A 14,156-nucleotide genomic window follows, 5' to 3' on the forward strand; every position below is an offset into this window, starting at 1 on the left:
GTAATTACATAAATAATGTATAGGAAAAACAATTAGGGAAAATACACTAAACACCTGCTCACTTTGATTGTCTTTTGAAAATTTCCCAGGACCTAAATCTAGGTAATAATAAGCCATCTAAACAACAGTTTTCTTGCAGCTACATTAAATTTTTAAATTTTTTTGTAATGCAACATTCAATAAATATTTATTAAATAAGTAATTTAATGGAAAATACTTTAATTGAATAAACCACTTACTGTTATAAGGTACAGGGTAACAAGAAGGGTGAAGGGCTACACTGTACTTGCCTCTGTGGGGAACATCAAAATACCTGTCGAGTTTTTCAACCCACAAACCTGCGTAAACATCTTGCACCACCTGCTACTATCTTTTCCCAGATTGAGATACACCAGTGGTTGAAAATGGGAAATATGGCTGAAAATCACTCAGATAGTGAGTCAGTTTAGTTCTCCTAGTGTGTGGGTTTGGAGAAGAGTGGAGAAGCACTAGCCCAGACCCTGTGTACAGGTGTCCAAAAACGTCACACTGAAAATACTAGAGAAATATTTTATTGGCCAAGTAGAGACAATATGTATAAATCTCAGAGGTTTGTTGTTTGTTCTGCTTTGCTTTGCTTTTAATTCTCAAAAGAAAAACTCTACCAAACCTTGATTCCTGAATGCCATGTGGAGTTAAGACTTCAATCTCTTTTATAGGACTAACTGGATTTATTTGTTTAAAAGTACTAAAAGCTTAAATAAAGGTAGAGTATTAGAGATCTTATGAGCCATACAAATATAGGTGTTCTTGGGACTCAGTCACTTTCATTGATGCCATGTAGTTAGAATACTCCTGAAACTGACATTAGTATTACTTTCATAAGTTAAAACAAATTTTATTTAGGTAGAGTCTATCCTTGTAGGACATTCACTGTCTTCGACTACAATTTATGTTTTTTATTTTTTCCTCTAGTGATCATACCAACCTCAGAACTTATTAGAAATGTTTCTAGATTATTTCCTCATGGCGACTACTATAAATACGACAAAAGCACTGTTTGAACTATTCAGAAAGAAAAGGCAGACTCTCTTATTCATCGCTACCTTATCTTGATTTTAATATATGAGTACACTTCACTCTTAACCAAGATTGCATACTTATATTGACTTGTCCTCTAAACCAGAGGGATCAATAAAGGAAAAACAGAAACAATGTAATAATGGATTATGACCACTAGACATGAATATTGGAAGGAAGAAAAAGCATTCCGATCTGAGTAAATAGCTTTCCTGTGAAAAAGGAAATTGGGTTACATTCTACATATTTTAGGGTTCCAAGAAAAACAAAACACCTGATTTTGAGACTCCTTTCTGAAAGATTTGCCTCGCTCTCTGGACACCTCACCCTACCTCACTTCATAAGTCACATGCTGTCTAGACCAGATTCAAGGTTCATTCGGAAAAGATTACAGTCACAGGGTTACTGGGAGTGAAGCTGGGGGCAGAAGTTTTCAGACTGGAGAATGGAGCTTTGATTTATGTTGGGTTGCAAATTTAAGTTCAGACCAGGACTTTTCTACCTCTCTAATCCAAAAAGCAAGAATGGCAACAAAAGAAAAACAACTTGCAATGCAATATAAATAACTTAGTATAAGGACACTCTACCTAAATAGTCCTTTATATGGTACTAGGATAATTTCTTTATTTTCCAGCCCCTGCATAACACTATTATAAATCCTATCACCATAGGATCCCAAATTTTCTCAGTGTTACAGACTTATTCACATCACAACTTCATCTATAATTTATTAAATAAAGGACAAGAATTATTTATTAACCAAAGTTAAAAATCAAATGATAATGATAACAAATACCATTGAAATCTTTATGTTTGTATGTATTTCATTGTTTACATTTTACTTCAAACAAAGGGGCTATAACGTTCATTTGCTCTCATAACTTTCATATACATCTTCATTTAATTCAAAGGTCAAATGCCAGTGGTGTGGATCAATGTAATAAACAAGAGCGGAAGAAAATCAAATGTCATTTGGCATTTTCACTATCATGATCATGACAGTAGAAAGAATAAACTAAACTGAATTTGATGTGCTGGTCGGCAGAAGAGGTTTCATTGTTATGAAGTAGGCATGCATGAGAACAAGGACACACAGAGTTCATAAAATGTCACTTCACAATGAAATATACGCTCACTTGTTTTATGTAGGTCTGGCTTCATATGCTTTTAGATTGAAAATATGGATAATATAACAGAGAAGAGTTCAGAAAGGAATGAAAAAGTGCGTGTAGATGAATTCTCCTGAATTCTCAGGAATACAGCTTTGGTTTGGTGTAAACCACTTTCTACCACGCAAACAAGATCACTCAGAGTCATAATGTCTCCCACATGACCTCTGCCTGCATAAGCTGCCACTCTTAATGACTTAAAGTTAGTTTTCAATTATTTTTCATGGATATGTAAACTCTAAAATCTCCCAAGAAGTATTTTATTACTTTTCAGAAGATTTAGGCTACGCCAGTACCACAGCAAACTTAGATAAAATGTGAAAAAAACAAACAAATGAAAAACACAGTGAAGAGTTTGGCTGTCTCAATATTAAGAGAATCTGAATGGGGAAAATATAAACAAAAAATATTGCTCAAAAATAAAAGTAAGCAAAGTAAGACAAAGACCAACTAACCAACAAACTAAACCTTTACAAAACACAGCTTTTCAGCCACACAAACTCTCCAATCTTCCCCAAATATCCCACATTCTTTATGATGTCTAAATCCCTGTTCATAGATGGAATGCCTTCTTCCTTCTTTCTACACAGAATATTCCCACTCAACATTTAAGACTCAATTAAAATGTAACTTTTTCAGTGAAAGCCCGTCACTGCTCAAGGAATAATCACTTCCTTGACTATGTTACTACAGCATATTCTGCATCCTTAAATTGTACTTATGCTGTATTGTAATTTTCCTGATCCTGAGATCTTCAACTATGAAGAATAGATGGTGATTTCTGGGACAAGAAGCAGTGAGTAGCCTCAAAGGAATTTTTTCCTAATAAATAAGGATAAAAATGGAGAGTCATAAAGAAGCATCCTTTTCAGCATGGGAACAGAATGAGCAATAGTACAGGCAGAGTCAAGAACTCACACGGCTTTGCCAAAAGTGAGACTGCTAGAGATAAGAAGGGCCTGTGAACAAGACCAATTCACTCGTTTGAACATTACCTAATGCAACAAGGACCGTTTAACACAAGCAAGGGAATCACACAAGCATATTTGCATTTCATAATGATCATTCTGGCAAGAACAGATCAGACGGGTGGAAAACTGGAGATGGGAAGGAGAATTTTGAGTCTTTTGTAATAAAGAGGCTTCTGATGGGGTGAACTAAGGTAGTATCACAGTGGGAATGATGAGGAAAAGACAGATTTCAGACAAGTTTAGGAGTTAGTACTGAACATGTAGGTAGGGTATACAACAGGCATTTAAGGACTGGGATCCTTAATCAATAGGATGGTTTTTATATTTCCGATTTGGAGGTGAGTGTGAATGGTGGTCTGGTTCAACTGGACGGATAACTGTGGAGGAAGAAAAGGTACTGAAATAAAGCAGTAAGTTTCATTTTTAGTACCCTGTGTTTATTTTGCCGATAGGTCATCCAGCTGGAGATGCCTGGTGGACAGCCAGAATTTTGGGGTCTAACACTAAGAAAACACGTTTGATTTGGCAATGATGGACATTAGCGTCACGAGTCTCTAAGGGCTATAGGAGTGAATAAAAGTGCCCAGGACCAGAATTTAGAGGAAGAAGAAGAGGAGGCCACTTGCCTGGCCTCAGGAGCAGAGTATGTACCTGCAGGTGAAGTGCTTATAGGCATGCAGAGGAAGATGCTACAAGACCTGGATTTGTTAATAAACCCAAACTTTGCCAAACTCTAAGCTCAGTAGAATGATTCTGGAAGTTCTTTTTTGCTACAGAGAAATGTAAAATGTGTGTGTGTGTGTGTGTGTGTGTTTCCACAAAAGCATTTGGCCTAGAAGGAAGACTGCCCATAGATACAAAAATACTCAGAAAAAGTTAAAAACAAAAAATGAAATATCATGCTCACAAAGACAGTGAACAAAACTGAACACACAGTACAAATGTATTTAAAGTAATAGTATTTAAGGTTTTAGCATTTTGACATGGTAGAAAAAACCTAATTGTGATTGAGGGAAATCTGATTTCGTATCAGGTACAACCCTAGATTTCTTCTCACTCAGGTGGCTGATAGCTATAAAAAGCACGAGGCCAAATCAATGGCAGTGAATGTCTTCCTTAAACATAAAACTGCCAGTTTTTTTTTCTTGCAAATAAAATATTTGTATATGTACCATGTTTAAAATAAATTGTAACAAGTTTTTAGAAAGCTAACTATTCCTTGAAAATAATCATTTTTCTAATATATTTTAAAATTCACTCTATACCTTTTGAGAATACTTTTATACCTGATATAAACTTATTTCTGTTTTTAGAGGTCATTAATATCCCATATAACAAGTAAAACAAATCAGGAGATGATTCACCCATATTCTGAAATCTGAATATTGGTTGCATACTCTTCCTGAGGATCACTGGATTTTGACATTTTTATTAGATATCTTGTATTTTATAAAACTAGGCAGTAAATTAGGAAGTCAACTCACTGAGTACTAAAGGTTTAATGTGTTTTTCCAGTTCCTTCATAATGTTACCTAATATTTCAGTCTTCATGTGCTTGAATGAAGCAGTTTTCAACCCAAGATGCTTATCAAAATCACCTTGTGGACCTTTAAAATTACAGATATTCAGGCCCATCTGAACTTACTGACGCCAAAGAGGTATTCATATATCCCGAAAATTCTAGCACACACTTCCACACTTCCCTGTCTCCCATTCTGAATAACTATAATGTCTTGTGTGCTGCTTATTACTTTTCATAGGCAAGGGTATAATTTCCCCATATCTAAGAGTTTTGCCTTTTATTTTTAAATCTCTTCCTGCCTGTAGCATCGTACTTCTGACTCAGCATACATATCTGTTGACTGATATGATTTTTAAAAGATTTACTGAAACCAAATTAAGCTATACAATGATGTGGTACTGGAGTGTTAGTTTTGGAGCAAAATCATATAGCATCCTTAACTGTGGACAAGGATATTCAAACTGTTCAATGCTTTTATCTATTTTTGATGATTCAGTGCAGTAAGAAATTTTGCAGATGTATGAAAAAGATATTTTAATCGTTGTTATGTGAGCTGAAGGAAATACATTATTAGCAGAAAGCCTAATTTACATTCCAGATGACAGGAAATGAGTAGAATAGGCATATGCTCATGAGATTCAACATTAGATCTGTATATTCCCCATAATCCTATATGAACTTTGTGAACATGCAAAAAATGCTTTCATGTTTGTTATAACCACTTGCCCTAAATGTAAATGGTTTCCAAGGTAAAGTTACTAAAAAAAGTGACAGAATATTTGAAAGAATTTGTCTCATGAATAAAATATTAAAACATGGTAGTGTTTTAGAAATAGGATACTGTGGGGAAAGGTAGACTTTGCTTTTTCATAAAGCTTTCCTTTTATGTTAAGAAATATTTTGTCCTTCACCCTCAAGAGCAACAATTGACACTGATTACTTAGCAACCATATAAAGCCTGGCATGGTCAAGCTGTGATAATGGAACCATCAATGCAGTTATAATGTACTTAGGTCCTGAGGATGGCGATTGCAAATGTAGCTATGATCCAGGCTAAATCCTCTTTGCAAGTCTGGAAGGGTTAAGAGCAACTGAATAGAACTCTTTAATACCGCAAGTCACAAGGTGAGGAAAAGGAGGATGAGGTTAAGAGTGTGACATGAACTTTAAAAAATTCTAGATATTGTTAACATGTAAAGCCCATCACTGTATTATTTTTAATCCATAGGTAATTCATTTATGATATTCAAATTTTAATAAGACTTCAAACACACACACACACACACACACACACACACAGTCCCTCATAGTCTCTCAGACAGTAAAAAGGTAGAGCTTACATTTTCTGTCTTACTTTTGTAGGACATTGTCATTCTTGTCATTTTGATAACTGATAATTTGCATTTATTGGATCATTAATATGAGACATATTTTTTTTAACAAATATATTCACTGTTATTCACTATTACTTGACCCTAGACTTGGATCATGTTTCTATGGGATTGTTTAACTTCCACTTGTTTATTTATATCAGCTCTTTGCATATTAAGATCATTAACTTATCTGTTGCTTATGATGCAAATAATTTTTTCAGTCATATTTTTAACTTTAGTTTTGCTTATAGTACCTTTTTCTCATTTCAAGTGTTAAATTGTGTTTCTTATGGTACTTAAGGATGCCTTCCCTACTCAAAGTATATAAAACATCATATCCTATATTTTCTTCCAGTACTTTTATAGTAGTATTGTATTTAAGAGGAATATTGCATTTTAATGTAGATCTTTAATCCATCCAGAATTTATTTTTTGGTATAGTTTTTAAAAGGAATATAAACTTTTTTTCTAAATTGAAATGTAAACATAAAATATGTTGAAATACTTCATTATAAACATACTCATGAGTGTGATAAATCAGAGTCAGTATAACAGCATTTTTAGGAAGAAAATAATGAATAGTGTTCTTTATCCCTAGAATCTTGTGCGAAGTATAAAAAAGGAAGAGAAAATGAATCTAATTTCACTGAGTAAACTCTCTTCTTTGAAAATAATTTCTAGAATATCTGTAACTTAAATATTCAAATAAAAGTACATGCTCTTTTGAGACCATAAACACCCACACAAAAGCTTTAAAATCACATATGAATACATTTTCAGATAAATTGCTATTGGACATTGTATATACCTCTTTCTCCCATTTATAAAGATAATCGAGTTGACAACATGGGATTCATTTCTAGTTCTTAGTTTGGACTTTAAGATTGCCTCAGGATTTCATCTTTGCTATTGCTTCCTGAGATTTCCTGCGTCTGACATAATCTAATTCACAAATGATTCATTCTTTTGAACTGTGAGTGTTAAAGGTAAGCATTTTTCTTTTGTGCATAAAATACTGTGGCATACAAAAAGAGAGGACTACAATCTTCAAATCTCAGGTTTCTCATCTGATATTTGAGTATTCTAATTCTACATCATAAATCAAGGCAAGACTGAAATGAGAGACAGAAAGAAGGGGTGCAACACAGGGTCTGGTACACAGTAGTCAGACAGTAAATATTAATGCCTTACATTTTCCATTCCTTGAAAATATATACATTACACATGGGCCAGGAATAGTCTAATTTTAGCTTAAGGATAGATAAACTGAAATAATAATCTTAATAAAGAATTAAAATACTATCAATGTAAAATAGAAAAATTTTTTAAACAATTCAGAAGGATTGCTACAGTCTGATGGTGTCCCCTCAATATTCACATGTTGGAATCCTAACTCCCCAGGTGATGGTATTAGGAGCTGGGTCCTTTCAGTGGTGATTAGCTCATGATGGCAGAGTTCTCATGAATGGGATTAGTGCCTTTATAAAAGGGGCCTGAGAGAGAGCTCCTGTGCCCCTTCTGTCATATGAGGTTACAACAAAAGATGGCCATCTAGGGAGGCAATCTCTCACCAGACATCAAATCTCCTGGTGCCTTCATCTTGGACAGCCTACTCTCCAGAGCTGTGAGAAATAAATGTCTGTTGTTTATAAGCCACCCAATCTATGGTATTTTGTTATCGCAGCCAAAACAGGACTAAGAAAATAATGCTATCTGAAAATAATGATATACAAAGGAAAAGTGCAGATGTTTAAGAGATGGGGTGTGGAGTCATGATGTCAAATTTAACCAATTAACTTTAGGTACGTGAGAAAACTACTTAACCTGCCTTAGTTTTTTTTCTCTCCCATCTATGAAGTGGGCATAACAACAGCAATAAGCTCATAGAAATGCTGTATGGATAATTGTCTATAAAACAATTATCCCAATGCTTGACACACCATAACCTGTCGATAGCTTGTGCTTACAAAATAACCAAAGATATTTTCATATGTAACCAAGAGTGAATTTCTAAGAAATTATGCAAAGGCTGTTGTGGAAGGACTGTGCTATGACGGACAATATATATGAGTTTATGGAATGTGTAGTACAATACAAAGAAACATTATTTTAAAAATCCCTCCACCCGCGTACAACATCCCTGCCTCAGGTTAAGAATTTCATCAGGTTTAGCTATTAGCCTCTTAGCTGTACCCACTAAATAATAGCTAATAATAATAGTGCTTATTGTATGAGCTGTGATCAAACAATACGGTGAACGTTTAAATTAAAAAAATATTACAGTAAAAGACACAGTGCCATTAATCCCTCTCAAAATACTCCCCCTTGCTTCAAACATAGTTATTCCATCATTCTTGCCACTTTCTGAAGCAGTTCTGGAAGTCCTCTTTCTGAGTGTCTTTAGTTGCACTGTCATGGCTGCCTCAATGTCCTGAATCATTTTGACTTTGGGGAAGAGCCAGAGTTGCACGGTGGCAGATCTGGTGAATAAGGTGGATGAGGACACACCATAATGTTTTATTTCAGGAGATGTGTGTGACACGGAGCCTTTCCATTGTGATCTCAAGATACGGTGAATGCTGCTGCCCAGGGCCATGCAATGGAAAGGGAGGGATCTTCAATATGGGAAGTGGCACGTCAAATGTTAGTAATAGCATGTGATAAGTTTCAACTTGTTCAGTGCAGTCAGTTGGGTGTGAGCTATGGTTGAGAGAAGATGTGTTTTAAAGTGTGCCCTCCATCATGACAATCACTCTCCATCATGACAATGCTCTGTGTCACACATCACTTCTGGTATTTGGCAATTTCTGTCAAATAAAAACATTATGTGTGTCCTCATCCACCTTATTTACTGGATCTGGCACCGTGTAACTTCTGGCTTTTCACCAAAGTCAAAATAATTCAGGACATCGACGCAGTCACAACAGCCCAACTAAAGACATGCAGAAAAGAGGACTTCCAGAACTGCTTCAGAAAGTGGCAAGAACGATGGAATAAGTATGTTTGAAGCAAGGGGGAGTACTTTGAGGGGGATTAATGTCCATGCATCTTTTACTGTAACAAGTTGTGTGTTTTTTTGGTTTGTTTGTTTGTTTGTTTTTAATTTAAACATGCATGGTATTTTGTGATCACACCTTGTATATCAGGCACTGTCCAAGTGCTTTAGTTCATTTATCTTCCCAAGTCTTCCCAAATTTTCTCACCCTTTCTGGTTTACTGGTGGCATTCTTCCAGATTTACAATGATGTGGTCTATGTGATTTCTTTATGATTTTAGCAGGAGAGAGAAGGGAGAAACTTGCTGGCTTTCCTTATCCACCTTGAACAGAAAGTGAAATACCGGAGTGATCTTTGTAAGACACAAAACTGATCATGCTTTCTCTCCACTGTTTTCACAACAAAATTTAGGCTTCCAGTTTATGACATGGTTCTGACACATCTCCAGCACTCTTCTCTCCTCAAGTTTCTTTGCAGAACCCAAAACTGGCCATGTTGTTTCCCCTCTTTGCCTTTGAATATGTGGGTCTTGCCTGTGCAATGTTTTCCTTTTTTCTACCTGGTAGTCACATCCTTATACTGCAAGCCTTTACCATGAAGGGAGTTCATCAAGTCTCTTCTAAGTGCTCCAGGCCAAAGTTGAAAACATCCTCCTCTGTGCTATTCGTATACCTTGTACATTCTCATATTGTTGAACTCACTACTCTGTACTGAAATTAGTTTGCTTGTACTTCTCATCCATTAATTAGTCATCAAAATGACTAAGGGAAAAGACCATATCTTATTTATTTTTATACCATTAGCATTTAGCAGAATGTCTCTAAAGCATTAATTTTCAATGGGGTGGATGTACTTTCAAGGGGGCAAAACATGATTCTCGGGAAGGGAGTAAAAAAAAAAATCATAGCTATTATGAGTACAATGGTTTGTGGACCTCTAAAGAGCCACGGTATTAAACAGATAATATAGTATATCTGAGGTATATTAAAATTTCCTAGGGAGAGAGCAATTAGGTTAAAAAAAAGTCTACAAAGTATTGTTAGATGGAGTGATTATATTAAAAAAAGTGTGATAAACACTGTTTTCAGGTAAGCACTTAGTCAAGGTTTATTTTTCTTTTTAAAAAATTATTTGTTTGTTTTTTTCCAGTTACAATTGACATTCCATATTATTTTACTTTCAGGTGTACCACATAGTGGCTAGATAGTTATACAATTATGCAGTGATCCCCGCCTAGTCTAGTACCCACCTGCCACTATACATAGTTGTTGCGACATTACTGATTACATCCTCTATGCTGTACTTTACATCCCCATGACTATTTTTTAACTGCCAATTGTGATCTCACTTATACTCATATGTGGAATCTGAAGAACAAAATAAACGATCATACAAAACAGAAACAGACTCATTGACACAGGGAACAAATCAAGGTTTATTTGTATTATTTTTTAATATTCAGCAAATATTTTTGAGTAAATGAAAGAATGAATGAATTCAAACTCTAGTACTGGCACTTATTATCTGGGTGACTTTATGTAAGTCATTTAATTTCTGTTGATGTAATATTTATCATGTAAGACTGGTGGAAGATTAAAGCATATCACATATTTGGAAACACTGTAAACTCAAACATATGTACATAACGTACTCTTTTAGGCTTCAGGACTATGCCACTTAAATGCCTTTCCTCATCTTCTCTACTCAAAAACTTCTTAAGATAGACATTTTAGTGAAATGTGTTTTGATCTTTTAAGGGAAAACTGCTCTACTGTATATAACTCTAATAATGTCTTTATATGTCCTTGCTTGGAGCCTAAGAATTTTGAGTGCAGAGTTTGTGTCCTACCAAAAGGAGAACCAAATTAATTTTAAAAGCTGATGAGTAAATTCGAAGCCAGGCACTTGCATGTCTGGGACAATATAGCCTTCTCAGTCCTCCAGTCACTGCTCCATTGAGGGACAATGAAGAAGTTGCCACCTAATTTATTCAGAACTCCCAGTTTGCTAAGAGCTGATCTGGAAAAGCAAAGGCACATCCTTTAATGAAACCTGCCTTTGGTTAAAATGAGGTACCCTAGATGCGTGTCACAGTTCTGCAATAATCTTCTGAATCAAATGGTGAAATAGTATCAGTATTAGCATTGTTTTCAAGAAGCAGGATAATGACAAATTAGACATGGTTACTCTAATATTTAAATAAAAAAATAACATCTTGAGTGATTAACTAGATCAAATCTTGTTGAGCCCTAATGGAATATGAGGTTTCCAGAGAAATAGAAGGGTTCTTCACTATATTTATTTGTAAGTAGCATTTTTATAACTGGATGGATGTAGCCTTTGTCTTATGTAAAAATGTAAACATTTCAGAATATAGTTCATGGATAAAGAGAACTTCTAGGAAGCCCAGAGGCATGAGATCCATGCATGAGTGGAATCAAATCACAGGCCAGCAGGAAAACCCCCTTAGGCACTTAGCACAAAGGAATTGGGGGAGTTCTTTCCAAAAATCTCCTTTGTAATTATGCCACATCATATTTTGCCAAGGGCATGATCTGACTGGTGGTTTTACTGATTTACTGGCCAGCATCAATAACATTATGAAAATAGAAGACTTAGAGCAATAATTGTAACTGTCATGGAAGTCTCCCTAAAGACTGGCTTTATAGTGCCCTGAGTTCCTGTGCTCCCAGTGGATAATTCCTCAAATCATGTGATTCATGGTTTTTTGACTACAAGTACCAAGGCCAGTGTTGTGAAATAAATACTTGTAGCTTTTAAATTTTCAATTCACAAAATTATATACATAATGTACTGATCCACATAAATAAGCCAGGCCCCATAATTAAATTAGGCCAGGACTAAAATTCTAAACATGTGACTTTCCACACGATGGTTCACTCGAATTCGCTACACCCGATGCCATACATTATGGGTGGGGGTACGAGGGCAAAAGGAACAATTGATAAACTAGGGTTATAAAAAATTGTAGACAGAAACTATTTCTGCAAGGCTGTGATATCTCACCGAATATATAGAAAACTTTTAACTTTGTAAAGGAACTTTTCCCAAACACTTTGTGCAAAAGTTGTCAGGAATGAAACAGATTTAATTCCTTTTGGGATTATGAACCTGATCCTATAAAAACTTACTACCTACCGGAAAATTTAATTGACTATAAGAGGTATGTAGAGATCACATAGCTCTCAATAGTATTCTTACATCTAAAAAACAAAACAAAACAAAATAAAAAACAAACAAACAAACAAACCAAAAACCTGTACACACAAATCATCCTCAAAATGTTAAAATGTCATTTAATGTTGTGCTTTGAAAACTACGGTATGTTTCACTTCCCTTGGATATACACTGGTGAACAAAAGGCACAAGAAACCACAAAATCAATATTGAGTATCTTTTGCAGTAAATCATTTTACTTTAAAACATGGTGAGTGTGAAGATATTATTTTAGTATTAAAATATATAAGAAATACAAAATGTACACGGATTTTTAAGATTAAACAAGAAACCTCAAAGAAATATGCTTCAGGTCAGTCAAAATATTCTGAATAAGATACATTATATACATGAATATCCATATGTACACATGAAAACAGTCACATAAAAGCATACACAAATATATACACACAAGTATATGCATATACACATACATGACCACATATTTATGCATACACAGATACACATATACAAACACATACATCATGTGAAACTATAAGTTTTATAATCAAAAAGAGAGGAGAAAGAAAAAACACTAAAATTATTGAGCAGATACCTTATTACTTCATGCTTCCTTCATGCTATTATCTTGTGCTGGACATTTTAAATACATTATCTCAAATATGATGCCAACGAATTTGAAAATTAGTAGTAGGATACTAGATGAGCCATGTGAGTTTGGAGGAGGTTAAATAACTTCCCTGAGATGACATGGCTAATAATTATCAAGGCTTGATTTGAAACCTAGGATTGTGAGGCTCCAAAACAAATCCTGAGTTCTTTCCACCCACATTTTGGGACTTCTAAATTTGGGAGTCCTAATACCTAAATTCTGCTAACCGCTATTTTACCTTGTGTCTCTTGCTTTGCTGTAGTGAAAAAAAAAAAGAATTTTGCTAATCATCACTTATAACACAGCTATTATACTCATATTTAGCATTATCTTTTATTTGGGTTATGATATATAGGATGAGTAACTGTAAAAAGGTTTTGAATTAGTGATATATTTAAGCTTCTGAATCGTGTAGGCATAGAGCCCCAGTAACATGATTTCACTTTTCTATAAGAATGAAATGAAAAATCATGAAGTCTGTATATGGTCAGATTTCCCTTTTATCATATCTAAAATAGACACACCAGTCGTCATCATGGCACAGATACAGTTATTGCTCTGTAATGCAGAAGACAAAGGGAACTCCTCAAATACTGAAGATGTGAGAAAAATTAATATGTCAGATACGAAACACTAGAAATCCTGAAAGTGGGTACCTGGAAGGCAAGACAGTATAATCTCTGTTGGGTATGATGCCTGTCCATGTTTCCTTTCTCATCTTTTGAACCTCTTTTTTTTTAAAAAAAATCCCTTTGAAAACAAACAGCCAAACATCCCCAATAACCTCCTGTGTGTACAAATTTGGGCGTTATTTTTCTAGCAATCATCTGTAAGCTAATAACTGTCAAAGGACAGAGATGATATCAAAAATAAGGTCAACATTTAGAATTGGAAACAAAAATAATCTATATTGATAAGAAATTCCTCTTCTAGATAATTCAATACTTTAAAAATAACAACAACCTCTTTCACCTTGGCAGCTTTCTTGCAGATAAACAGAAGCCATAACACAGAACTCTTGTTTTGATAACCTTGATCTCTTGAGTCCACTGTCATTTCAGGTTCTGGGTCTAGAAAGACATATTTATTTTCCCTGAAGCTTTCAATAAAGCACAAGGAAGTCTTAGAAGATATAATAGCTCTGACGGATCACAAAGTTATACTGCAAAACTATATGAAGTTTTCATAATAATCTCTGTGTACAGCTGACCAGTAT

At 34.8% G+C, this 14,156-nt stretch overlaps 1 protein-coding gene across 1 annotated transcript in view; it reads right to left on the minus strand.

Annotated features, from left to right (window-relative positions):
* PDZRN4 (PDZ domain containing ring finger 4) overlaps positions 1-14,156 on the minus strand; it is a 346,581-nt gene that overhangs the window by 231,535 nt on the left and 100,890 nt on the right. The window lies entirely within an intron of this gene.

The sequence above is a fragment of the Rhinolophus sinicus genome, linkage group LG02 (assembly GCF_036562045.2).
Source record: "Rhinolophus sinicus isolate RSC01 linkage group LG02, ASM3656204v1, whole genome shotgun sequence".
Lineage (NCBI taxonomy): Eukaryota > Metazoa > Chordata > Mammalia > Chiroptera > Rhinolophidae > Rhinolophus > Rhinolophus sinicus.